At 45.8% G+C, this 12,305-nt stretch overlaps 1 long non-coding RNA gene across 1 annotated transcript in view; it reads right to left on the minus strand.

The window, feature by feature from the left end:
* The window catches only part of LOC132538715 (uncharacterized), a 496,566-nt gene that overhangs the window by 63,011 nt on the left and 421,250 nt on the right, over positions 1-12,305 (minus strand). The window lies entirely within an intron of this gene.

Genomic DNA, 12,305 nt, shown 5'->3' on the forward strand with positions numbered 1-12,305 from the left:
CACCCCCAAGATTGGAGTGACGTCGTTCGTGCTACACTCCCAGGCCCCCTCTTCCTGCACTGGGAGGCATTTTTCCGTGATGAGTGTTTACAGCAATCGCAGAAAAATAGTCAAAATCAGCCAGAGTGGAATTTTGATACATTGTTTGGAATGGGTCATTGGAAATAGGAATTCAACAAGCAGAGACCAAGTTTCCACCTGGGTATTTTGATCAGGTATGCCTCTGTGCATTGAGAACATGGGAGCAGTTAACACCTCCCACAGGAGCAGCCTCAGCCTCAGCCTCCATTGTCTCCCTTCAACAAGAACCATACGAATCCTTGGCTAAATTCATTGTCAGAGTCCAATCGAGTTTGGAAAGGAAGATTTATAATCCTGATGACCGTTTTCTCCTCCTGAGAGCCATTGTCTGGGATGGCATGCTTCCAGTTGTCTGGCAGGCCTGTATCACTCTTAACAACGAACACCCAGATAGCCGGAGTTTAGCTACATAGGATCTTAGGTCAAGCTCTTGTCAGGTACATATGATGCAGGCCTATGCAGCGACCCTACATAAGTGAAAAGGAGCTTGATTTCAGTATGGTCGCCAAGGGCATTGACGTAACAAATGTCCAGAAAATAAAACAACGACCCTGCCTCCATTCAGGACAGCCCCGCCTCCAGTCAGGGAGCCAGAGACCCCGAATGCCTTGTTGCAGATGGCAGAAGGGATTTCATTGGAGGAGAGATTGTTGGTCAAGGTGCCATAGGAATGGAATGCCCCTGCCAAATGTAAACAGGGATTTAAACTAGGTATGGAGCTTCCCTTAGCCCCACCTTCAAGAGGGAATGAAGCAGCTCACTTGCTTGGTGACATGCCCTCCTTCCATAAATAGAAACCCAGCTTGGGACCCAACCCATTGCTCCGCTCACCATACCATGTAACAATGGCAGAGGGTGAGCAGAAAGAGGAACGCACAGTGTGTGGGAACTTCCAGAGTAGAAACAACCAGCTGGAGCTAGAGAACAGATGGATTCAGAGCCTGAGGTTTTGTGGACCACCCCTGTTTTAGAAAGGGGTCACCCAACTATGACAATAAGGATTGGTAATATTCCTTTTAAGTGTTTGATTGACATGGGGGCAGATAAGACAATCTTAAGACAAACAGAGGTTCCCCGCACTTGGGAAATCCTCCCAGGACCACGTTTATATGTTGTTGGAGGGTTGACTCAAGCATTCCTCACAGGAGATTCCCTTTTGTGGGAAGATCCAGAGGGACTACTGGATGCTTTCATCATTTTGTAGCTGATATCAGCACCAATTTATTGGGGAGAGACTTGCTGGAATCTCTGGATGTAGTAATATCCTCAGACACCTCTGCAGGGCACCACACTCACTCCTGTGAGACTAGTAGACCTGATCAGCACCCCCAATACTACGTGCCACTGTTAATACAGAACTCCCCGTTTATGTTGACTTCCTAACGTGCCTGTCTGGCTGGAACAGTGGCCTTTGTCTAGGGAGAAACTAGAAATTTTAAAAGAGCTTGGGGAGAGCAGTTGTACTTGGGACACATTTGTCATTCCCAGAGCCCATGCAATACTCCTGTCTTTGTGATTACAAAGCACTTGGGAAAATGGCGCCTCCTCCAAGATCTTTGTGCAGTTAATAAAACCATGCAGGTTAGGGGCTCCCCCCAAGGGGTTTGCCTATTGCTTCTGCAATCCCCACAGGAACTCCAATCATAGCTATTGATATACAGGATTGTTTTTCCTCTATTCCCTTGCACCCACGAGATTGCAAACGTTTTGCCTTCTCTGTTCCTTCTATTAAGAACGCCAGCCCTGCCGATAGATATGAATGGTGGTACTGCCCCAGGGCATGCCCAGTAGTCCTCCTATTTGCCAAGAGGCTGCTAAACCTGCCCTTTCCCCTTATATTCATAAGGGCCTTACAGATTTTCATTATATGGATGACGTGTTAATATGGGGAGAATTAGATACAGATCTCTCCGCCCTCTGTGATTTTCGTATCCCTGCCTTAAAGAAAAGTGGCCTTAATGGAGCTCCTGAGAAGATGCAGCTAATCCTTCCAAAATCTTTCTTAGGCTCAGAGATTTCCCTAACGCAGATTCGTCCTTTAAAACATTGTGTAACTTTTCCTTCTAATCTCACTCTTGCTTCTTTACCAAATTTTCTTGGAAATTTAACGTGGCTTAGGCAGTATCTTTATCTCCCTACTAGCTGCCTACAACCGCTGTTTGATTTGTTACAAGGAAACAAACAGCCCTCCTCAAAGCATATGTTAACCCCAGAAGCCTCCTTGGCACTGGAAAGGGTTAACCAGGCTCTTCAGGGACATGCACCTTGTTCGGTTCTCACCCTCCTCTCCGGTAAATCTTCTGATCTTTAACTCCACCCCCACGATAGTGGGGGCAACTGTGGCAAAAGCATGTTGTTCTCGAATGGCTTCATATGCCAGTAGGAGGAGCTCCACGACTTCTTACGGAGATTGATGCCTTAGCATTCATGGTTCGCCATGGAAGAAACAGATCGGTACAGGTCTTAGGAGGGGAACCGGATTCAATCATTCTTCCCTTTCCTCTCACAGATACAGAATGGCTCATACGCCACCATTCACGTAAGTTTAATGGGTTTTCTTGTCGCTGTCGGCCCGCAACAACGACATGGACACCAGAGTCTTCTTCCTCAATTTCCTTTATTTCCTTCTTATGGACACCTTAAGTACCTTTCACTGTTACTTAGTCAGCCAATAGGCATTAAGCAAGCATACCGCATTCATAGATCATGCAGCCTTCTACCCATCATAAAACAGTTCATGTGTACAGTACGCAGTCTGTGAAATTGGATCGTCCAACTTCCACAAAGTTGTTTACCACTTTATTGGTTTAGCCACCACGTGGCCGGCACCATCTTAGGGGCGTGATGTGCAGTGTCATTATGGCTCCCAACAGCTCCCCCGTTTATATATAATAAAATGAGCAGAGGACCATGCCTGTCTTAGGTTGTCCCAGATTGTTCGTACCCTTCCCCGTCTTCAGTGGCCGGGCAGCTTGGCATGCCACCTGTCATAGGTTGGTATAGGAACCCCAGGGAACTTACCCGTCTTTGGCTACTGGTCCAGCATGCTTAGCCATATTTGAGGGGTCTCTCCACCTTGGATAGCCAACATGGCCTGGACCATAATTTGTCGTTCGACTCGAGCCTGTGCTCTGAGACGACACAGAGAGTAAAGGCCCAGGATGATGGGACCCACAGTGCTGTCCCGAGGACCCCTACTCCAGCTTATTCTTTTAGGTGGGAGACTGCCGAGAGCACATACGAGGCAAACTCTTTTGCCATGGCAATCTGCACTTTGGTGGTATTAATGGAAAAATTTGGCGTCTCATGGTCTTGGTCAGCGTGTCAAACTCAGTGGACCAGGTGCCATTGAGCATCAGGGATAATCACCTGGAGTGATTAGCTGCCAGTCTGTTATGGACCCATGCCATACTGGTGACACACACTCCAGGCATGCTCCGCACGCAATGAACAGCCAGCTATTTGCTCAACTAACTAACTCTTGGAGAAGGTCTACTCTTTGGTTCACAATCATGATACCTGCTCTGAGGTGTTGAACAACAGCTAGATTGGTTGTAAGGCCCGGCTGTGGATGCGGTGAGATTATTGAGAGCTTCTGCAGTAGGTATGCTGGTACCTAGGGAAATGCCTGCAGCTGCGGCTGCGGTGGCAGATACGGCAATGGCAGCAACAATTGCCGCTGTGATGCCAAAATCTCGCCTGGGGTGGAGCAAAATCTCTAACTCTCCTTCCTCTATCTTAGTGGGTACAGGGAGATAAGTGGGTACCCTGGCCACTACAGCTGTGCCCATACCGTTCCAACATTGTGTCAGGTTTCATCTCCCTGACTTACAAGGCAGGCGAGTGGTATTAACTGAAGCATGAACAATGAACATGAAGGGTTGCTGTACACATACAGGTGTAGGGGGGAAGTTCAATAAAGCATTACATTCAGAAGGAGAATCATTAGTTTTAAACGTCTCTCCGGGAGTATAAGAATAGGTGCAGTTTTTCCAAGTAGCTCCTCGCACTAAGGATAAAGGGGAAATGTCCGAGCAACCCCCTCCCGAGGTGCAGAACAGCCACACTTGCCAAGGGTTGACTGGGGCACCCTCTGTGGGGTTGCCAAAGGAGTAGTTATATCCTCCAAAAGAGCTGTTGCTAAAGGTCGGGAATCTGCAAGGTGGAGTTGCACACCCGACGAGGGCAGACCCGCGGGACAGTGGCAGAAGTTATTGGGACTTCCCAGGGGCACCCGGAGCTATTGGAGAAATCTCCCAGGTCTGATTCAAAAGCATCAGGCAGGGTCTGACAGAGTCTGCCGAGACCCCAGGGGCTTGAAAGCAGACAGTCCCTTGGCTTAGAAAGTTCGTGGTATTGAAGTATCCTGTGGACGGGTCGAAAGGCACTGTAGGAAGTCCCATGGAGGCATTTGTGGACAGGAAGGCTGGCAGGATTTTGGACTCATTGGTCACTGGCAGGTGGAATGGCCACGCAAGGGCCAGACTCCACAGGGTTCGCGTTTGTGCCATGACCGTCGTCATCACCATATCATGATCAGCAGGGCACGCGGGGGAGTCATCTTTAGGCGTCACAGCATGGGTCAGCCTTTCCCGGGATCCACACAGGTGTCTGCTGATTCTGTGGAAAAACACAGACAGAGCCTCGCACCCATCTGAGAACTGGGTCCGGGCTGGCCAAGTGGCCGGTTAAAGGATCTTTCCACATGACCATTTCTTTAGGGCCAAGTCGGTGTTGGAGTGCCCATCTGCTGCTGACTTCCCGTACTCATCCAGGGATAGAAAATTAAGAGAAAAGAGAGCAATATGCAGCTTCTCTTTGGGGGGAGCGAAACATCTCCCCTATACCGCCCTTTTGTTTATACAAGCAATTTTTTAAGGTGAGATGAGCACGTTCAATGACTCCTTGTCCTCTATCTTTCTGAAAACTTCTCCAAGGGGTTCCCATTGCGGGATGGTAAGAAGTCCCTCTTCCAGGAACCATGGAGCGACCTCTCCTACCATGGACATGAAAGTCCTAATGTTCCCCATCTTAACGGGGGTCCCATTACTCTTCAGTAATTTCTTAATAGTTCCTTCCATAAGCTGGCTTGACTGAAAGCCTCCCATGGCGTCTCCCTGCTTCAAAGCAGCTTAACCTGTGATCACAATCCTGCACTTCTCGCAGCTCCCTAGTTGTTTGACTAGCTTTCAGTTTACTCACGGACCATTTTGAGATTCCCGGGTTTCGGCACCACTTGTCGCTGTCGGCCTGCAACAACGACATGGACACCAGAGTATTCTTCCTCAATTTCCTTTATTTCCTTCTTATGGCCACTTTAAGTACCTTTCACTATTACATAGTCAGCCAATGGGCATTAAGCAAGCATACAGCATTCATAGATCATGCAGCCTTCTACCAATCATAAAACAGTTCATGTGTACAGCACGCAGTCTGTGAAGTTGGATCGTCCAACTTCCACAAAGTTGTTTACCACTTTACTGGTTTACCCACCACATGGCCGGTGCCATCTTAGGGGCGTGGTGTGCAGTGTCATTATGGCTCCCAACATTTACCAGGACAACTAGATAATCATTTTCCCTCCAATAATTTGATAGCTTATTTCCCTCTTTTGCCTCTACTAGTACCTAAACTTGTCTCTTGAGATCCCATCCTCTCTGCTCCTACAGTGTTCACTGATGATGGGAAAAAGGGAGCTGCTGCCTTTATATATTATCCAAACCAGCAATATCCCAAACCTCTCTTTACTGAGCTTCCTGATAATTCCTCTCAGTACAAAGAACTTTATGCTCTTTTCCGTGCATTAAAAGCTGTACCAGTATCCTTCAACCTTTTTTCTGACAGTGTGCACACTGTTAACTTACTTCCATAGCTTGCTCAATCTTATGTTAGAATTGATGACAGCCCCATTCTCCTCTCTTAATTCAAATTGTCTCTATGCTGTCCTCAAACCAACCACTGCATGTTCAACACCTTTGTTCCCACAGCCCTCTTCTGGTCCCCTGTCTGAAGGGAATGCTGCAGCTGACCGCCTCACCTCCACAGGAATTCTCCTAGCCTCTGTCTCTAATCCTGCTGCTTTTCATTCCCTAACCCATGTTAATCTTAAAGGCCTTTGAGCTCGATTTCCTGATATTCCTCTGGGACAGTTAAAACGGTTTCTTGCAACATGTTCCTCCTGTGCAGGTCTAATCAAAACATCTCCTATTCAGACTCTTGGTGTTAACCCCTGAGGCTTCAAAGCCACTGCTCTTTGACAAATTGTTGTCACCCCCATACCCAACTTTGGCAAACAGAAATATGTGTTTGTCTCAATTCATACCTTCTCTAAGTTTATGTGGGCTACGGCTCAGATAGGAGAAAGCTCAGAAAAGCTTATAAGCCATATGCTCTCCTCTTTTGTTGTAATGGGGCTACCTCTTCAACTTAAAACTGACAATGGCTATGCTTTTACCAGCAAAAAATTTAAAGATTTGTGTTCCCTCTGGAACATTACCCATGCTACAGGCATTCCATATAATCCACAGGGACAAGGCATTGTCCAGAGGGCCCATCAAACACTTAAGGCTCAATTAAGTAAAGAAAAAGGGGAAATGCACCCCCCAATATCCAGTTGGCAAAAGCCTTAAATACATTAAATCTCTTTAATATTTACAAAACATGGACCAACCTCCTATTATTCTTCATTGGCAAACACCACACACCCTCCTAGCTATTAAGGTCAAATGGAAAGACCCACTCGATCAAATTTGGAAAGGACCTGACCTCCTATTGACTATGGGGAGGGGTTTCGCTGCCTTTTTCCACAGAATTACTCCAAACCTGTCTGGGTTCCTGCCAGCCATGTCCGGCAATACCCACATGATGGCACTGATATCCCTGAGGAACAAGAAATACTGCAAGAGGACTGGGTGCAGGACGCACCCCAAGATCCATAATACGACATGGCAGAATCTGAAAAATATAACTCACAGAGCTCTCTTAGTTCCCCCCCCCCGAATGTCTTATGCTTATGCTATGACTAGCCAGTTGTGTTTTGTGAGTGAGTTGAAAAAAAAATTGAGTGAGATGAGTGACCAAAATTTTTTGTACAACCCATTTTGCTCAGAGTACTCTGACACTTAATTGACTTTATATAAAAATGCTGGATGCAGCCATGGATTCTGGAGACGTCCAGAAACAGTCCAAAAATGGTTTTTTTCCTCTTTTTGATTTGTTTTTAAGTCTTGCTATAAATACGAAACGTTTAGTTTTAGACTGTGTGAGTAAAAATAGTCCAGCTATGAGAGTACAGATGTAAGTTCGCATTTGAAAGGATACGCGTTAGTTACAAAAGATTTCCTCCTCCTGTGTGTAATAAACAACATGTTTTATGTGTGTGTTTCAAGTTTTGTAAACATGAACTTAATGGATAAAAGTGTAATTTTGAAGCTACATTCTTATCAGGAAAGATAAAATTAATTCGCTAAAGTAACTGAGTATTTAAGGTAAAAGTCTACATATTCAATGTGACAAGACATCATCTACAAAGTTAAAATACAAATTCTCTATACAGGACATTTTTGGAGACCCCCAAGCCCGCCAAAATGCCCTGTAAGCTAATCTTGTGGAACTTAATCCATAACAAATCTGGCATCAATCTGACATTGTAAATTTCAAAAAAAAAAACAAAAAACAAAAAAACATTGTCGCTAACATGTGAGTTTGTTTAAAAGTCCAGTGTAAAAAGTACTTAAAAATCAATATATATTTTACCTAAATGTGGTCTGAACATTCTTCTGTAAAGAGACTACTACATGAGGTCACATAAGATGACCTTTAAACAAAATTATAAAGATACCTAAACCGTTTATAATCATCGAGTTGCCGATTATAGTAAACTTCTAATTTGTTACAAGATTTTTCTTGACAAATAATTGACTACAGCTATGTCAAGCCTTCCCAGGAAGAAGCATCTGCTCATACGGAATCCCCAGAAATCCATTTTGAACCCCTGTCCTCTGACATCGCCCACAACTACAGCTACCCCCCCACCCCCGCCGAAACCCATGATGTGACCTGACAGGATCTGGAGAACCTGATTCACAGATTCCAAAGGACAAGACTTTCCGACTGCCTTTCTCTCACCCATCGCTGTCTGCTCTTCCTGCTTCTGCTTCGCCTGCCACATTTTGGCAGTTCAGCTCACTCTCTACAGAGAAGAAAAGTTCCAGTGGCTGTCCTCCCCCATCGAGATAGACATGCGGCATTTTTTCCTGGTTGTTGACATTGGACTGATACTTCTATCAGACTTGCTGGTACACCTTTGACCACTCCCTTTACACTGCTGGACTTCTTGAGGACTGACTGTAGCAGTCCATGGACCTTTCTGCCAGCTGTCACGGAACTTTGCAATGCCAGATCATCCCTTTCACCCCTCAGCTTATCAGGCCCCCACTCCTCCACCCATCAGGCAACCCTCCTCCCCGCCTACCTGACCTCTATTCAGTCTCACTCTGTCCCTTACTAATCTTATGTATCCCAACCTGTCTTGTGCTAGTTCTTTTTGAAGACGCTTATATGCTATCATTCAGGTTTCTTCCCAACAGGTTTCTGTTCACCCCTACACTGCTATTCCCCTGACAGAGATGGAGCCTTTTACAGACATTGACCCATTTATATATGGCCATTAAGTAAGAGGGAGATGTTGGGGAATTGTGAGGATGTGGTTGAGCTTGGAAGGGTTTGAGCCAGAGGCATGTGTCAATCCTGTTAGTCTCTCTCTCTCTACCCAGAGGTTGAGCAAGGAGGGACAGTAGATCCCCAAAGGTGTTCCTCGTCCTATCAGTCTCCCTGCCACGCAAAGTGCCCCACACTTCTGATACTATAACCATTAGGTAAATAGAAAGGTGGAGATGTTGGGCAGTAAGCCAGCTTCCCCCTACTTAACTGCCGTCTATTTACATAACCAGTTATCTAAGAATCGTCCTGCCTGCAGGGCACTGGTTCAATCCCCACTGGTTCTAACTGCCTTTTGCTCCGCCCCTTCTCGCAGGCACACCCTGATTTCCACCACTCTCTTTTCACTCCACCCTCTCTACGTCACATCTTGTTTCCACCCTCCTTGGCGAGTATAAATACGGCTGCTCTTCTGAAGTAAACACACTTGGGATTGCCTTCTAGCTGCGAGAGTCCCAGAGTCTCTCTCTCACGACGCTAGCCCAGCATGAGTTCCTGATCCCTCTCCCATGCAGCATCCTAGGTTGGCTCCAGTTGAGTTCTATCCAACCCAGAGAGAACTTGCTTGGGAAAAAGCGCCCTCAGGCTACCCCGGCATTTCAGGAATTCCAAGTTGATTACAAACTTAATGTAAAATACTGGTGTCCCCTTCACTCCGACACCATCCTGCTAAAACAAATAGCAGATGACCATTATGTAGTGCTGTTGATCGTCTAAGTCAGGGTGTAAAGGTCTTAGATAGACAGCAATGAAGCTGGTGGCAAAGGAGCCAGCATAGCTCTGTTCTGTGTCCACCACTTAGTTTGAGTCAAGGGAGTCAGAAGTGAGAAGTAAATTATTTTATATAAAGTATTTTTTAGGCTGTGTTTTCCTCTAGACTTGATTTACAAAGCTTAACACAAGATGAAAAGGAACTTTTTCCAAGACAATCTGGAGTAGGGGCAGACCATGTCATTTTGTTACTCTTAATAATTCACAAGGCATGGACCTCACAGATGATCCCCAATAACAGGGAGGGCTTCCTTGGTGGTAACTTTCATTATGTTTAGCTACCAGCAATGTAGAGCCTTTCAGTGTAAGTCTGAAAGAACTGCTAGCCAGAGTTAACACCCAGCATGTGTAAAAGTTAACTCTGAATACCTTCCAAAGGCAGATCTAAGTGACAGAAATTGTTTCAAATCTCTCTCCTGAGAAATGGAGAGACTGATTCTGGGAGTGATCAGAAGCTGATCAGAGCCACCAGCTGTCTCTGAAGCCAGAAATCAGCCCTGAACTCCAGGCAGAGAGCAGCTGAGGGAGTCTGAGGAGGGCGGCCATTGAGTCACACACACACCCCTACCCCAGCATTGCTTCTGCCTGCACAAGGACCAACAGCCTGTCCTTTTCTTACAGATGCCCAGTCCATCTTGTTTTTTAAGTTCACAGTGTCATGCTTTCTTTAGTAACCACAAAACAATTGAAATTTCACTTTTTTTTTTTTTAAGATGAGAGAACTCCAATGTTGTGACCCCAACAGGAGTTTGGGACTATTAGCATACGAATGACATGAGCCTGAGGCTGGAACACAAGGGAATGTATAAAAAGCACAGACTTGGAGCAGGTCACTCTCTTCGGCTGCTACTCCTTCTCCTGGTCAGAAGCATCTTGACAGAGGTATGCCAGATATCCACCATGACTACTTCTCCTGGGAACTGAACTCATGTGACTCAGCCAGCCGGTAAACTTTTAAACCTCTCTATAGCCATGAGCTACCTTTACCTCAGCTGATCATTATTGATCTTATGGGAATGAACTTTTGATAAGTATACTCAGACTTTATGGACCCAGCATACGCTTAACCCCTGATGATAACTGCTGATTTGACCTTTTACCCATTGTATTGTTTAAACCAGGTACCAGCGCCCTGCTGTGAATCCTTTTATGCACCACAACTCCCCAAACTCCTCTTTAAGTTAAAGTTTCAACATACCTCAGTGCTGCTTAGCTCTGGCAGAAGGTTGTACCAGAAACTGAACCTGTGACCTCTGGAGTCTCAGGCATGCAGCTTGGTGTGGTAACAGGTTGAGTCATCTCCCTAGCCCAGCAGTTTTTCTGCACAAGTGGTCTCCACACCTAAGACTTAAATATATTCTTTTTAATATTCTAAATTTTTATTTTGTAGAGAGACAGATAAATTAAGAGGGAAGGAAGAGCTAGGGAAGCTTCCCCTGTGCATGTAGGGACCAGGTGCTTAAACCTGGGTCCTTGCATTCTGTAATGCTTGTGCTCAAGTGGGTGTGTCACCACACTGCATGAACACTTTGATATATATTTTTTTATTTCTTGTCCTCAGGGTTATCACTGGGGCTCTGTGCCTGTACTGTGAATCCACTACTCCTGGAGGCTATTTCCCCCCCTTTTTTGTTGCCCTTGTTATTTACTGTTGTGGTGGTTATTATTGTTGTTGTCATTTCTGCCAGACAGAGGGAAATTGAGAGAGGAGGGCAAGACAGAGAGGGGGAGAGAAAGATAGATACCTGCAGAGCTGCTTCACTACCTGTGAAGCGACCCCCAGAAAGTGGGGAGCCGGAGCTCAAACCAGGACGCTTACACTGGTCCTTGCAATTTGTACCACATATGCTTAACCCGCTGCATTATTGCCCGACCCCCTACTATGAAATTTTATGTTAGACACCGCTGCCAGTCCTGAGCATTCTGCCGCCTTCATCACTAACATGACTAATCAGTATCTGTGAATGTTCAGAGAATCTCCTTGTCATATTTTGACACACAATCAGGACTCAGGGTGTTCATAGAGCGAAGACATGAATGTATCAGATCTGAGGTGCTCTGTCTTCCCGCTCATCCTTCCTGCAAATGTCCCTGGGTTTCACTACTCTTTTAACCTCTGTGAGTATTATTTAAGCTGCTTTTTAAAAAAATCTGAAATACATCGAATTATATAATATGGTTCCCTTCCAGGTCTGACTTATTTTGTTCTACTCTGTCGGAGATGTATCTAAGTCAGATTCACCTACTTTGGTTCTTTCTCATTGTGAATAGCGTCCTTCTGTATTCATAAAACACAACGCTGACTCCTTCCACCATTGGTGGATAACTGGGCGTTGTGTGTAGTCCTGGGATCTCATGAATCAAGCTACTGCACAAAGTCTTGTGTCGGCAACATGTTACATGAAGTGCCAGCCCCGAGCCACCCCCCCAGACAACCATTCTTCAGGCAGCAGCCTCCTCAGGGGCTCCTGCTCTGGCAAAGGCATAGAGGCAGTCACAGAAGTGACAGCCTGTCATCACAGGTGACCTGTATAAGGAGGTCTTGAAGCCATTTTACCCAGCAGCTTTCAAAGGACCTAACTCTGTGATTAAAGTAACTGAAGTCCTTTCTTTCTGCTTCCCAAAGCCTGAATTGTTGGATGCTGGTGCTCACGTGGGTTGCCTCACAACCTGAGTTAGCCACTGGCCTTCCCATCACTGGTTCTAGTGACCATGTGAAACAGAAAGAAGCACCA

This window comes from Erinaceus europaeus, chromosome 5 (assembly GCF_950295315.1).
Source record: "Erinaceus europaeus chromosome 5, mEriEur2.1, whole genome shotgun sequence".
NCBI lineage: Eukaryota > Metazoa > Chordata > Mammalia > Eulipotyphla > Erinaceidae > Erinaceus > Erinaceus europaeus.